The sequence below is a fragment of the Phodopus roborovskii genome, unplaced genomic scaffold, assembly GCF_943737965.1.
Source record: "Phodopus roborovskii unplaced genomic scaffold, PHOROB, whole genome shotgun sequence".
Lineage (NCBI taxonomy): Eukaryota > Metazoa > Chordata > Mammalia > Rodentia > Cricetidae > Phodopus > Phodopus roborovskii.
In genome coordinates this window covers 3950121-3963739 of record NW_026125546.1, presented here as the reverse complement: position 1 = coordinate 3963739, position 13619 = coordinate 3950121, and positions in this window count along the sequence as shown.

Here is a 13619-nt window from a genome sequence, read left to right as displayed (position 1 = left end):
GTGTTTTATTATTGTAGCCTAGGATGACCTTGAATTTGAAGCTTTTTTGCCTTACCCTCAAGAGGATTACCAGCATATGCTGCCACATCAGGCCAAACTTCTGTTTTGTAACCAACCATTAAGGAAAAGCAGATGCCAGTTTGTACCTGGCCCCTCACCAAAGAGAAAAGAAAAAAAATCTCTGCTCCACACATCTGTGACCAGCCCAAAGGGACCCTGAGTTGTATCCAATGGTCGATGGAGAGCTAAACAATTGTCCTTTCTAAGTCCCAGAGGCACTCTCCATTACGGATACCTTTGCAAAATAGCATTTGCTGGTGCATACAATTAGATGCATGAAATTGCAAAAGAAACTAACTACACTAAAATGTGATTACTGAAGTGTTTGAAAAATGTGTTTGGACCACAGAATATAGTAATGGCACACCCCTTCACACCCTGGCACAGAAACCACCTTGTGCCCTTCCTTAATGGTACCCTTATGTTAGGTGTTATCTTTAACACATCAAATAAAAAGCTCTAGAAACATTCTTTCAAATGAAGACAGAGGGTCAGGTTTGGTGACCAAGTGCAAAGTGCAATCTCCTCATAAGGATAAGGCAGAGACTGCAGACTATTGGGTTTAAAACTAGTTTAGACTAGAAAAAACTCAAATGAAGATAATCATGTTGCTTAAAGACACTGTAACAACTATAATGAACTGTGGAGCTGTTACTTCCTTTGGTAGCAAGATTTCATTAATGCTTTTTTACCTTCATAAATGAAAAGAATACAAAATTTCCTCTGAAATCAGATTTTTTTTCCTTCATCCGAAATTATCAATAGGTCTGAACTTCCTTCCTTCCTTTCTTCCTTCCTTCCTTCCTTTCTTCCTTCCTTCCTTCCTTCTCTCCTCTTCTTTGTGTTTTTCTTCCCATCACAAGACTCCTAACTCTAAAATACACCCTCAGATCCTTCTAAATTATGGATGGATCTGGCTTGAGTCTCATGACTGACTGGATAGACAGGTATGGAATTCTACTGTCTGTGACATGAATCATCAGGGATGGGACCTCACAAATATGATTGGTACTTAGAAAGGTGTGGACCGATTACCTATGTCCCTGGCTTAAGTCTGAGAGTTTGTTCAAGGATTCCTGGGCAGTTTGGGAGGTACAGAAGCATATGCGTAGTGTACTGTGAGACAAGAACCAGGCAGTGCACCTTCCCACATGTCCTAACAAGTCACAGCTCTTGAAGTTTACCTAATTCTGTGCTATTCTTAAGGTCTAGGAAGATACCAATAAGTTGATCCTTAGAGTATTTCTCACCAAGCTCAGACTTGCCCTCAGTGTTTCTGAACAACAGCTGGGGAACAAGAATTCTCTGGTTGACTTCAATCAACATGGCGTTCTGGACTTCAGAGGAGTTGGGAGAAAACATGTTTTACTTATTTAGTTTGAAACATTTGTTTCAGTTGTATGTGTTTGTGTGCCCATGTGTACAGGTGTCCATGGAGGCCAGAGAGGGCATTGGATTCCCTGGAGTGAAGTTACAGGTAGTTGTGAGCCATGCAAGGTGTAAGCTGGGACCAAGCCCCAGACCTCTGAAAGGGCAGCAAGTTTTCTTTCTTTTTTTTTTTTAATTTTTAATTTTTATTTTACATATCGATCCCAGTTCCCTCTCCCTCCCTTCTTCCCTCTTTTCCTCTTCCATCCTCCCATCCTCCCCCACTCCACATGTAGGGTGATGCCCTCCAGGTGGGGTCATGTAAATATATCAAGTCATTTGAAGTAGGGACTAGAACTTCTCTCCTGTCTCTAGGTTAAGGCAGTATCCCTTCATGGAGGATGTGTTCGCAAGGTTCTTTTGTGCACCAGGAATATGTCCTGGTTACACTCTCTGAGGTCCCTTAGACTGCTCAGTCCTTCTAGCTGAGGCCCATGTTCAGGGGGTCCGAATCAGTCCAATGCTGGATTCCCAGCTATCAGTCTGGGGGGCCCTTAGATCCTCCTTGTTCAGGTCAGCTGACTCTATGTGTTTCTGCAGCCTGGCCTTGTCCTTCCTCTCTGCATCTGGATTCTAGTTCGGCTCAGTGTTTAGTTGTGGTTGTTTGCTTCTGTTTCCATCAGCTACTACATGATGGCTCCATGATGGTGAATAAGTTAATAGTCAATCTCATTATCAGGGAAGGATATTTATGGTAGCCTTTCCACTGTTGCTCAACTTGTTAGTTGGAGTCAGTCTTATAGGTCTCTGAGTATTTCTTTAGGTCCAATTTTCTCTTCAAGCCTATAATGGCTCCCTCTTTTATGGTCTCTCTCTCTCTCTCTCTCTCTCTGTCTCTCTCTCCTCTCTTCTTTCTTTTATTCCTCCCCTGACTCAATCTTCCTAGTCCCACGTGCTTTCCTCTCCTCCCCTTCTCTTTCTCCTAGTTCCCTCTCCATTTACTGCCCCCCCTCACTCCCCATGTCCTCTGGAGAACTTGCCCCTTCTCCTTTCTGTAAGGGACCTTATATGAATCTCTTAGAATCTTCCTTGTATCCTAGTTCCTCTGGTGGTGTGCATTATAGGCTGGTGATCTTTGCAGCAAGTTTTCTTAAGCCTTGAATCACACTCTGCCAGCCATGCTTTGATTCCATCAACATAGCCAGTGAGGTCAACATCATTCTATACTCTTCATGTGAACGGTCCTGTTCACTACCCTCTTTCTGAATGTTGCAAGGTGAGGCAGCTTCTCTCGAAGGAGTCCCCACAATTATACACAACCATTAGGCATAATCACTACCATTTCTTATAAACAATGTCTTTTTGTTTTTGTTTGTTTTATTTTTTGGTTTGGACATCAGAAACCAAGTTTCTCCATGCACAAATGCTGATTAATTACTAAATTTTTTTTGAATTACTTAGCTGTCCTTTTAGATTTTGGGGATCTTGATATTATAAGGCAATATCAAGAATGTACCCCCTGTTTTGCATGGTTTCAGACTACCAAATAACTAGGTTACTCAGTGCAAGACAAAGTTGTTTCACAACCAGCTTGAGTATGAACAGGCCCTGGAACAGTGTCTCAGTGCCGTGGCTGGTTTGTAATTAGAAATTTGCTGTCCTTAAGCAAAATTTCAAAAAATAATAATGCCTTTTTATCAATGCTTCTCAGCTTTTGTGGGGCACAGGACAGGTTCCCCGTTGCCTTTGTAAAAGCACAATGAAAGTGAATGGCTGGGAAAATGAAGTAAAATCTCAGACATCTAAAAACGCAAGCACAAATCCTTCATTTGATTCAGCAGACTTAAATTATTTTGTCCCATTTCCATAATAGTCCTTGGACACCACTCTCAATTTTTCATGTTTTTCTCACTGTGGACCAGAAACAATGGGTTTGCAGACTGGAATGGTCCAGGCAGCACACTGCCTTTCATGGTCATGCTTACAACATTCTGTCCCATTGTGACCTTTGGTGAATTTTGCAGAGTATTATCATATGTACAGTTGATGGGGGTCTATGTAGAGTAGAGGGCCTGATGATTACCATCACTTTATGCAATATGTGACAGGAAGATTGTTATCCCACAGCCTTTTTTTCCCCTTTACTCCTATGTTTCAAAAACGGGGAGAGATGTGTGTGTGTGTGTGTGTGTGTGTGTGTGTGTGTGTGTGTGTGTGTGTGTGTGTTTCCCTCTCAATACTTTACTTCAGGACTTCATAAAGGGTAAAGGCTATTTTTCTATACATTAAAAAAATAAAGCCCAATATTCTGGAGTCTGTGGAATTATTCCCAGCACTAGAAAAAGAAAACAAGAAATGCCATCACTGAAGCATGAAGATCATCACAATATATTTTACAATGTTTGTAATCAACAAATGAATATACTCGCATACTGTTATTGGATCAGGTTTGTTTTCTATGCTACCTAAAGAATTAAAAGGAAGGAAAAATGTTGAGCACAACAGGTGGTCACAGAGGATGGCTCAGCTGGTGGGGAAAGGGTAAGGAGACACTCAGACACAGCAAGGCACACAAAGAGTACTCTTCTGCAAAGGAGAAGGGGGCTCCAGGGCCCCAAATCTGCTCTCTCTTTAAGGGCTGGGATACTTAAGAGTTTGCGATGTGTCTTTCTTCTTCCAATAAAGATGGGGAAGCCAACAGGCCCACAACTTTGAGATAAACATGTTGCCATCTACCCTTGAATTTGTCAACACAGGCAGCGATCCTACAGGAGAAAAAGCTCACTAGGTCTTCAGGCCTTTGTCTCTGGTCAGGAGGGAGGAAAATGCTTGTAAATTTGCCACCTGTATTACTCACCTGTAGCCCTTCTCTCTACCTGCCTGCCCGTCAAGGATCTGTCTAACTCCTAGTCCCTCGATAAGAGGTTGAAAAAAATGAACTTGCTTGCAGAAGTTAAAAGCATACATAAACATAAAATACAATGTAATATGCTAGCCATGAAGTTAATTGTTTATTGAAAATAGTTATCCCTGGTGAGGAGTGTCCCAGCTATGGATCCCAAGTTTTAAATTAATATTTTCCTTGGATCAATACAGCCTTATGATATGCATGCATAAATTAATTTAATTTAATTAATGTAGAAATTTGAAAGTCAGTCTTGAAGGTTTTTGAGAATTTGAAACTTAGGCCAGAAAGGACATATTTCCTGAGACTCCAGCGTATTTCTTCATGTCTGTCTCTATCTTTTTTGTCTTTCCAATATTTTCAACTCCTCAAACCCTCAAGCTCCATCACTCCATCTGAGCTAGACTTCATGTCTTTGTATTATAGGAGACACTAGTCTACCCTAGTTATATACTTTGCTATCTGTGGTAAAGGCGGACAAGAATGAGTAAGAAATGAAACATGGTCTCATGTCAAAGTAGCTTGAGAGGACTTAGCTAGACTTCCTATGTGTTCCACTGCCTGCTTTCTTTAATTTATGTGCTTTTTATTATGTTCTATGTCTCCAAGCAGACTTCCCCTGTTACAGAGGAGGAAAGGAGAGGAGAGAGAGAAGAGAGAGAGAGAGAGTGTGTGTGTGTGTGTGTATCAGACTTCATTCCAGCTTCATTTCAGGGACTGAGACCTTTGGTTTTTAGTATGCATGGATGTAAAGCTGCTCAAAACTTTGAAGGAATGGGAACAGCATTTGTCAAAGGTGAATAGAAACAAAAGCTTGTCATCTGTGATGAGATGGGATGAAACTGGAGATTATCGAGTTAACTGAAATAAGCCAGGCACAGAAGAACTAATACTGCGTTCTCAGGTAGATGTGAAATCTACAACAGTTGAGTGTAGAGTGAAGAATGGAGGTTATCAAAGGCTAGGGTGAAGAGGAAGGAAAGTAGGTGAAAGGTTGATCCTTGAGTCCTAAGGTACAGTTAGATAGGAAAAAGATGTTCTGTTGCGCTATTACACAACAGGGTAACTATAGATAACAACTGCATACTGTATGTCTCAAAACACGTAAGGGAATGTGTGTTTTTGAGAGCTGATTATCTTGACCCCGACATGAATGTCACAAAATGTATACACAAACCAGAATACCACATGGTACCTCATTAATATACAATTATTACATTATTACGGGTCAAAAAACAAAGTAATTTGTTTTTTGAAAAGAGTAATAGCTTCAATGAGCCAGTAAGAAATTTGTTAGAATGAGTGTCTTTAGGCCCGATATCATAGCTTGAATCTGGCCTTGCTTTCCTGCAGCTTCTCTGGGACAGACAGTTAGGAAGCTCTTTGTGCTGCAACTTGACAACTCTCAGTTTATAGTGCCTGTCTCCTCCCCCATGGTCCTTGTCATGTATGTTGTAGTGAACTGAATCACAAGTTGTGAAACTCCTGAGAGGTTATAGAGTCAGAGCTTTCCAATGTTCTGCGGAATCCTATGAGATGCTTCAGTGGGATTCCATCCAGACATAAGGGCTATTCTTCAAAGAGGACCCTCTAAGAGATCCCTTTCACAGCAGGGCATTTCCCCTCTCCCCTCCCCCTCCTCTCTCCTCCCTTTTCTCCTTCTCCTCCCCCCTCTTCCTCCCTTCTCCCCCTCCCTTTTCCCCTTCCCTCTCTCCCTCCCTCTTTTTCCTCCTTCCCTCCTTCCCCCTCCTCATTTTTCATGAAACTGCAGACTTTACCCAGAAGCATCTCCAGCTCTCTTAAAGCTCTGTTATGTCTAGATCTCCATGTATTATATTTTTGCTCTCTGAAGCGCTCTCTCTTACTATGAGGTCCCATCATGACATTGAAGCCCTTTCATTATGATAAACCTAGCTGTAGGGGATTTTCTGTCAGTCTACTATGTGGAAAGACTGCCGGGGTATTTGTTTTTATCATCTTTTATAACAAAGTTAACTTTATGGACAGAAAAACAAAACAAGAAGAAGAAGAAGAAGAAGGCAGAAGATAGCCTACACAAGACAAGGAGTCATTTCAAAGTTCCCTGTAAGGAAAGTAGCTGATGAGTTAACGCAGGCCTACTTCAGGTTTCCTTTCACTGTGTGATATTTAGCAGAGGGCTGGGAACAGTGATAAACATCTTTAGTGTCAGTATCCGAGAGGCTGAGGCTGGAGGATTTTATGTTTGAGGTCAGCTTGATCTTTGCTGTCTGAAAGGGGGAAAAAGGAATGAGGGCTGAGGAACTTCATTAACAGGCTAGTTGAAACTGGTCAAGCCAGTTGGAAAATTGGTCATCTCTCTAAGGCTGATGTATCTAGGAGGTCTGATAACCACCATTGTTTCAGCTTGGGGACTTGGAGATCTGGCCTGCGACTCCATTTGTTCTCTTAGCCCTGTCTGCTGGAACCCTGGCGCAGGAGGTTAGTCTGGAACAATAGTCTCCCACACAGTATTTACATTACGTGTTAATCTTGTGTGTTTGTGTTTGTGGAGAGGAGGCTGAGGGTGTACACACACATGGAAGTCAGAAGACAACTTGTAGGAGTACCATGTGAGTCCTGAGGACTGATTTGGGCTGTCGGGCATAGAGGCAGGTATCACTGAGCCATCTTAACCAATCAAGGTATGATTTTTGCTTTTTTTTTTTTTTTTTTTTTTTCTTTCTGGTGCTGAGACTTAAACTGAGGGCCTCACACATGCCAGGTAAGCTCTACCACTAAGTTATTTTCTCCTAGTATCTCTCCTGTCCCCCACTATAATCCCTCCACCACCCAGTGTTCAAAACTCCTTATACTCCTAGATATCAGAGTCATACTAAAATCCCTATCTGTTTAATATCTCTAAATTCTCTCCAACTTTTTGTGTTATTACTGCAGATTTCTTGATGACTTTTTGCCAGCCCACAGCTATCCTTTAGTGGTTTTCCTCATCTTACACTGCTTATCATTTGGCCTGGCTTTTGTTCTGCCTTCTCTAAGGCTTCACCAGTGCCATGGTTATTTTGGGAAACTCAAGTTCTCATTGGAGTCTCATTAAAAGAAACAGCTTAGAAATGGACTCAAGAAGGAATTGCAAGGACGATTTTATTAACGTTTGAGAGGAAAACAAAACAAAACAAAATGAAAAACAGGTCAGGGAAGCTGAAAATCCCAGCAGCCACTGGGAGGAGGGGAGATGGAGGGAAAAAAGTCATGCCTTTTAAGTTAGACATGGAGGTCAAAAGAACTGGGGGAAAGGCCAAAAGCGTCAGGGAAAGCCTTCTTAGGAAGCCAAGCTTCAGATCCAGGCCAGAGGGCACCCAGTTCCACGTTCTTGAGTCCCAAAGCAAAGGACTGCCCTAGTGTAACATATTTTGTCTAAGTTGTCCCTTCATATATCTGGGAGATTGGATCCAGGAACCGTCCTTCATATACACACAAAACCCTACATCTGCTGAAAATCAATTTCCCTTGTATAAAATTGTATGTTATTAACCTACAACCTACATGCATCTTTCTGTGTATCTTTCAATTGTCTGCAGAAGCAGATTGCTGATAATGTCCAATACAACGTAAATGTTATTCAAGTGGCTGTACTGTATTGCTTAGGGGGAAAAATCAGTTTGTGTCCAATACATACACTGTGTTGTTTCAGGCACTTCATTACTATAGTTGATAGGATTCATACATATAGAGCCCACAGATATGGAGGACAAGTTGTAAATCAGGCCCAGAGTATTTATTGCAAGTACATGCATCTTCCTTACATTCTAAAATACACTGTGTACTCTTAACTAGTAAGAATTAGTAGAACACTCTTCTGGCAATCTGTTTAAGTAGCCGAGTGGTCTAACAGACACACCGATTCCTCCTTGGGATACTAACCACAGCAGCTGTTTGTTCTGACAAACACCTGGCTCATACAGACTGCTTGATAGTTCCCCGCTTGCCATAGCATACAAGAGAGGGCAGACCCCTGCCCGCCCCCATGTCAGGGGTGGAGGAAACAGTCAAGAGACAGGTGAGATGGGTAGATACTCAGGGGCCTTGCTTGTGGACAGTATCAGGGACTGGTGGAGTTTGAATGTGGTGGGCAAGGCCAGCTCTGCACTCTAATGAATAGAGGCTGGGGTCAGGTGAGGGACAATGGTGGTCAGTGAAGGCATATTGCCGGAAACTCTTTGGATGAAGCCGATGATAGGAAGACAGGAAACTGCTCTTTCAGCCCCTGCTCTGGTTTCCGGAGCACATCCTCTGCTACTTTAGGCGACTGCGCACGAGGGGCTTTGAAGTGCTATTTTTGGAGCATTCATTCCTGCCTTTGGTTTGCTTTTCCGGGCAGAAGTATTTTGCTATTTGCTGTCTCATTTTTAAGCCTGGTGCTTTCTGTGTTTTTTTTATTATTTGTATTTCACAGAAGCTACAGAGCTTTGGGCTGTCTACCAGCCCTAAGAGGAAGGTGAGCTCATTCTTGGCATGAGAGTTAGGTGTAGGCTTTTTTCTTATCTCAAACACAGAGTCCTTTTCATCTGTGTTGACTTACTACTCCCCTCTTTAAAAAGAAGGGCCTTTTACAGGTATTACATGCTAACATAGAGCCATCCTCTGGGCTCTTCTTTCTCTGTAGATGATGGTAGAATTCACACGGCAGCCTCTGGCATAGTACCCAAATCTTCAAGCTCAGAGCTTCTCCTCTTTAATGTGTGTATTTAAATCTTTTCAAGCTCTGCCTCACTTGTCCCGCTGTGTTACAGCTCCAAATGTCTTCCAAGCGCAGGAAGGTAGAAGCTCTACCATCTTTCCTTCCCTCTTCCCCTCTCCGCTGCTCCCCTCCCCTTCTTTCTTCCTTTTCCTGCCTCTCCTCCCTCCTTCCCCTCTTCTTTCACTTGCTTCTGTGTGGTTTGTTTTACTTTTTGAGACAAACTCTCACTAGATAGCCTTGGCTAGCCTGTAAGTCCTGTGCAAAACTGAAATGCTGTTTGTTTCCTGGATGTTCATAGAACACTCGAGGATGTTTACCTACAAATAATTCCCTTGGACTTCCCTCGACTGAGTCCCTTGTAAATAACATCTTGACTGTGTAGGGAAATATACTATCTTTCTCTGGCTGGTTTTTGTGGCTCAATGATATAGCACTGGCTTATTGAATATAAACCCAGTACGTTAAATCCCAAGTTCCTGGTTTCCAGGGTGTTGTAAGGTTGTCTCGTGTGCAGAGCAAGTTTTTCTACATGGATTTTCAGCACAGAATGTGGTAATCCTATAGACGTCACTTATCAGGGAGAATAATGTGCTTCACTGTTTTATTTCTTAAGACGATAAAGGGTCTAGCACAAGTATTTTTTGTTTTGTTTTAATTTTTTTCCCCAAGGAAAAAGTCTTGATCCAATAAAACTTTGTTTCAAGGAGAACCATCCTAGTTTGGCTCTCAGATAGTCTTCACTGTGTTTAGCCTTCTCTTCTAGACCATGTCAAAACTCTGCATTTCCCAACCAATCTGCCTCCAGGGTCTCTCTCTGGACGGCAAGCAGGAGTTTAGTTTCTCAAGAAGAATTCTGTCTTTGGTTCTTTGAGAAGAGCAAGTTTGCTTCTTACTGTCCTTGGAAGATTGGTCTTGTGTGACAATGGCTCCTCACCCCAGTGCCCCCTTTGAACACTCTTGTTTCCTTCATTGCGATTCCTTAAACCACTGTAAGATGTTTTAGTCTTTGCCATGCTAATGCTGTCAAATAAAAATACCTCTCACCATTAGTGCCAAAATCATATCGTGAACCCTGAGTGTATTTTTTGGTCTTATGAATTATACAAAGATCTCAAGCAGGACAGTGGGTAGAAAGAGCAGTGCAGGGAGAATAGCTTTTTTGTTGAGAATAGGACCAAGGTTAATGACCTGTGTCACACCTGTGTTTGAGGAGACAGAGACTGTTAGAAAGATGCTGACCCTGCTGACAGAATGCAAGATGGGCATACATGAGTTGATAAGGATTTTCTTCATTGTTACTTATACAAGTAATATATGAACACTTTGACACTGTAGAATATTTAAAAGCTACCGATAAAATTAAAGTCTGTTCAAGTTAATGCAAGGGAAAATTATGGGTTTTTGTTTTGTTTTTATGACTCGGTCTCATTTGTCCCAGGCTGGTCCAGTACGGAGGAGAATGACTTGAATTCCAGTTCCCACCTACCACATGTATATGCCCCATGATCAATTGCACTGGTATTATTTACTTACGCTACACTCTATTTTCTTTTAGCATTCAAAACTTACATGATTATATATATACATATATATTTATATATATTTACAAATACATATGAAAATATCTTTGATTTTTAAAAAATAGTTTATTAAAATTATAGGCTATAAAATTTAGTTTTTATATTTAAGGTAAAACTATCAACTATTACTAAGAGTATCAAAACTGTAACAATTTTGTGTAAAATCTTTTTAATTAATATAAAGCCTAATTCATAAGCATAGTTATCTAAACTTGCTTATGGTAAATTGTTTTCATGAAATCAATATTTCCTTTTTAAATTCTGCATTTAGCAAACAATATTTTCCTGAGTAATTAGGTAATTCATATATTAAATAAATTATATTTATTAAACCAATGTTTATTAAATTTTCTCAATGATTCTTTCATGTTTATCAAGCAAAGATTAATTTAAAATCACTGACCTTAACAAAATGTATTATAATACATTTAAAATTAAAACCAAAAGACTATTAGTCAAGTAAAGTACCATTCTAATGGACCAAATTATACTGATTATTGAAACAGAACCGATGTCCAGTTTTTAAAGCTATTTATTTTTATTATTTTTAAAGTATGTGTCTATGTATAGTCAGCTCTGAGCTGCCGGAAACCGGTGCTGGGAACAGAACCCAGAGCTTTGTCAGAGCAGTGTGCTCTCTTAATCACTGAGTCATCACCCAGATATTCAACCTTTAAACATAAAATTATTGATAATGCAATTGATTTACTGATACTTACATACTTATTTCAGGTTTTCTTGGGGTTTGATAAAAATAAGGACATCACATGATTTTATTTATTTTTTTTTTTAGGTTATTTTGGGAAATGCTTCAATCAGAAAAATCTAGTCTTTTTTTCCTTCCCACCCAAACTTTTTAATTTTTAAAATTATTGTGATTATATACATATGACATAAGTGGATATGGCTGCTTGCACACCAGTATGAACATGTGGAGGGTAGAAGAAAGTCATTTCATATGTTGATCCTAGCTTCTAATGTTTATATATGGGTTTTTTTTGTGGGAGTGAGTGTGGGTAGAGGCCAGAAGACCAGAAAAGACCCACACAGGGAGGGTAAGGGGGCTTGTGGTGAGGTGTGGGATAGATAACAGAACACATGTGACATGAAAGTAAGAATAGCAGTACTGGGGGGGAGTAGAAAATTTTTGGTGCGGATGGGGGTGGGGAGATGGGGAGTGGTATGGCTTGGGAAAGAGGTTAGCCAATAGTAAGGATATCTGGGAAAGCTGTAAAATTGGTGAAAAGACTGTGGCTTAGGAGGTCATAGGCACTAGGAGGGTACCTAGCATTATTGCTTTGTTAAATAGGCATTTTGTGGCCCCCGAGAATGGTTGTGGTCTCAAGGATGGAGTCTTTGGCTCATGACTGCTGTTTGACTTTTGCAAAGCACATGTTTGCATCTCTTAGAACACTATATCAACAAAACACAGCTTGAATGTCTTATTCCTGCAATCCCAGCCCCGAAGAGACTGAGGCAGGGGTTTTGCTGTGAATTCAAGACTAGCCTGGGGACAGACTAAGACCTTTGCTGCAAGTGCAAGACTAGCCTTGGCTCAATGATAGAGCAGAACACCTAAAACAGTTCTCTTACACTCCACTACTGTCTTAGATGACAATGCATGTCAGAGATGATTCTTGACATCTTTCATTGCCCACTCAGCTCCCAACATTTTGGTTCCTCTGCTGCTGCCAACATTTTCAATCTCTAAACATACCATTCCACCATTTCCTTTCCCTGTTCTTCCCTGAGTATTATGAAGCTTGTTCCCCTTTTGCAGACCTTCATTCAGAAAAGTCTGCCTAACAGAAAGGGTTGATCATCTGTGAAAAGACACAAAGAACACTCTTGCATGCACTGTCCCTCGCCCAGCCCTTTTTATATACCCTTTTGTCCCAAACACCCATTGCCTTGTATTTTATTTTTGTATTGGCTCCACCTGTAAATTGCAATGTCCATGATGGTAGAAACCTTGCACATTTTGGCACAGTAAATGTTCTAGTACATACACAAGAAATTTAAGAAACACTTCAAGTGAATAGTATGTTGGAGAAACTACAGGCACGACCTGGAGGCCAGCCTCCTTGGTACACTGTGCCTCTAAATAAGAAGCATGGCACAACGTGGTCCTGAAGTCAGAATACTGAATTCTGAAGTAGACTGAGTAGCCAGTAGCTGGCCTCTGGATGAGCCTGTACTCTCCATGTCTCCTTTAATGTGCATCTTCCCATAGACATTGTGGTGGTGTGAGCACTCACTGTCCAGTCTGAGGTAATGTGCTAACCAATCAGACAGGTCCCCACTGGTTGCTCATGTGCAATAAAGTAGACACTGTTTCCTGAAACCCTCTCTGGATGTATCTCCATGCCCTTTACTAGCCCACAGCCTTCACTGTCTTGGTGGGAGACACCCCGACAAGACAGGGATTTCCAAAGTCTGTTTCTACTGGTTTTATAAGCTGTTTGTTTAGGTGCTTATTCATCCATAACCAATGCTCTTTCTCAAGATTCTGGGAACTTCATCTGAGAGTTAGAGTGTATATTTTTATCTGTGATGCTAAGATCCATCTATTTCCCCTAGCCTTCTGAGAGTGAAGGGTTACTGAGTGGGGAGGCTTTAGGGAAGAGGCAGAAGAGGCTCCTGGTTGGGATCTCTCAAGTTCTAGTCACTGGGATGGGTGTGTCTCATTTGTCCTGGCAGTGACCATTACTCTAAGTCCACTCCATGGGTTACTGTTGCCATAGATGGATGTCTGGGATGCTTCTTATGTTAAGCATTGAACATTTGACCTACTTGTTTATTCTCACTGCAAGAATAACATGGTGGTTGTCTTTATTGCCTTGCCCTAAGGCTGCTCATGCTTAAGGAATATTGATATTATTTTAATTGTATCACATCTTTATTTAGACAAACAGAAATTTACTTTAGCGTTCATTCATGCTCATGAAACAGTGTCTTTTTCCTAAAATAACATTGGGGTGGGGGT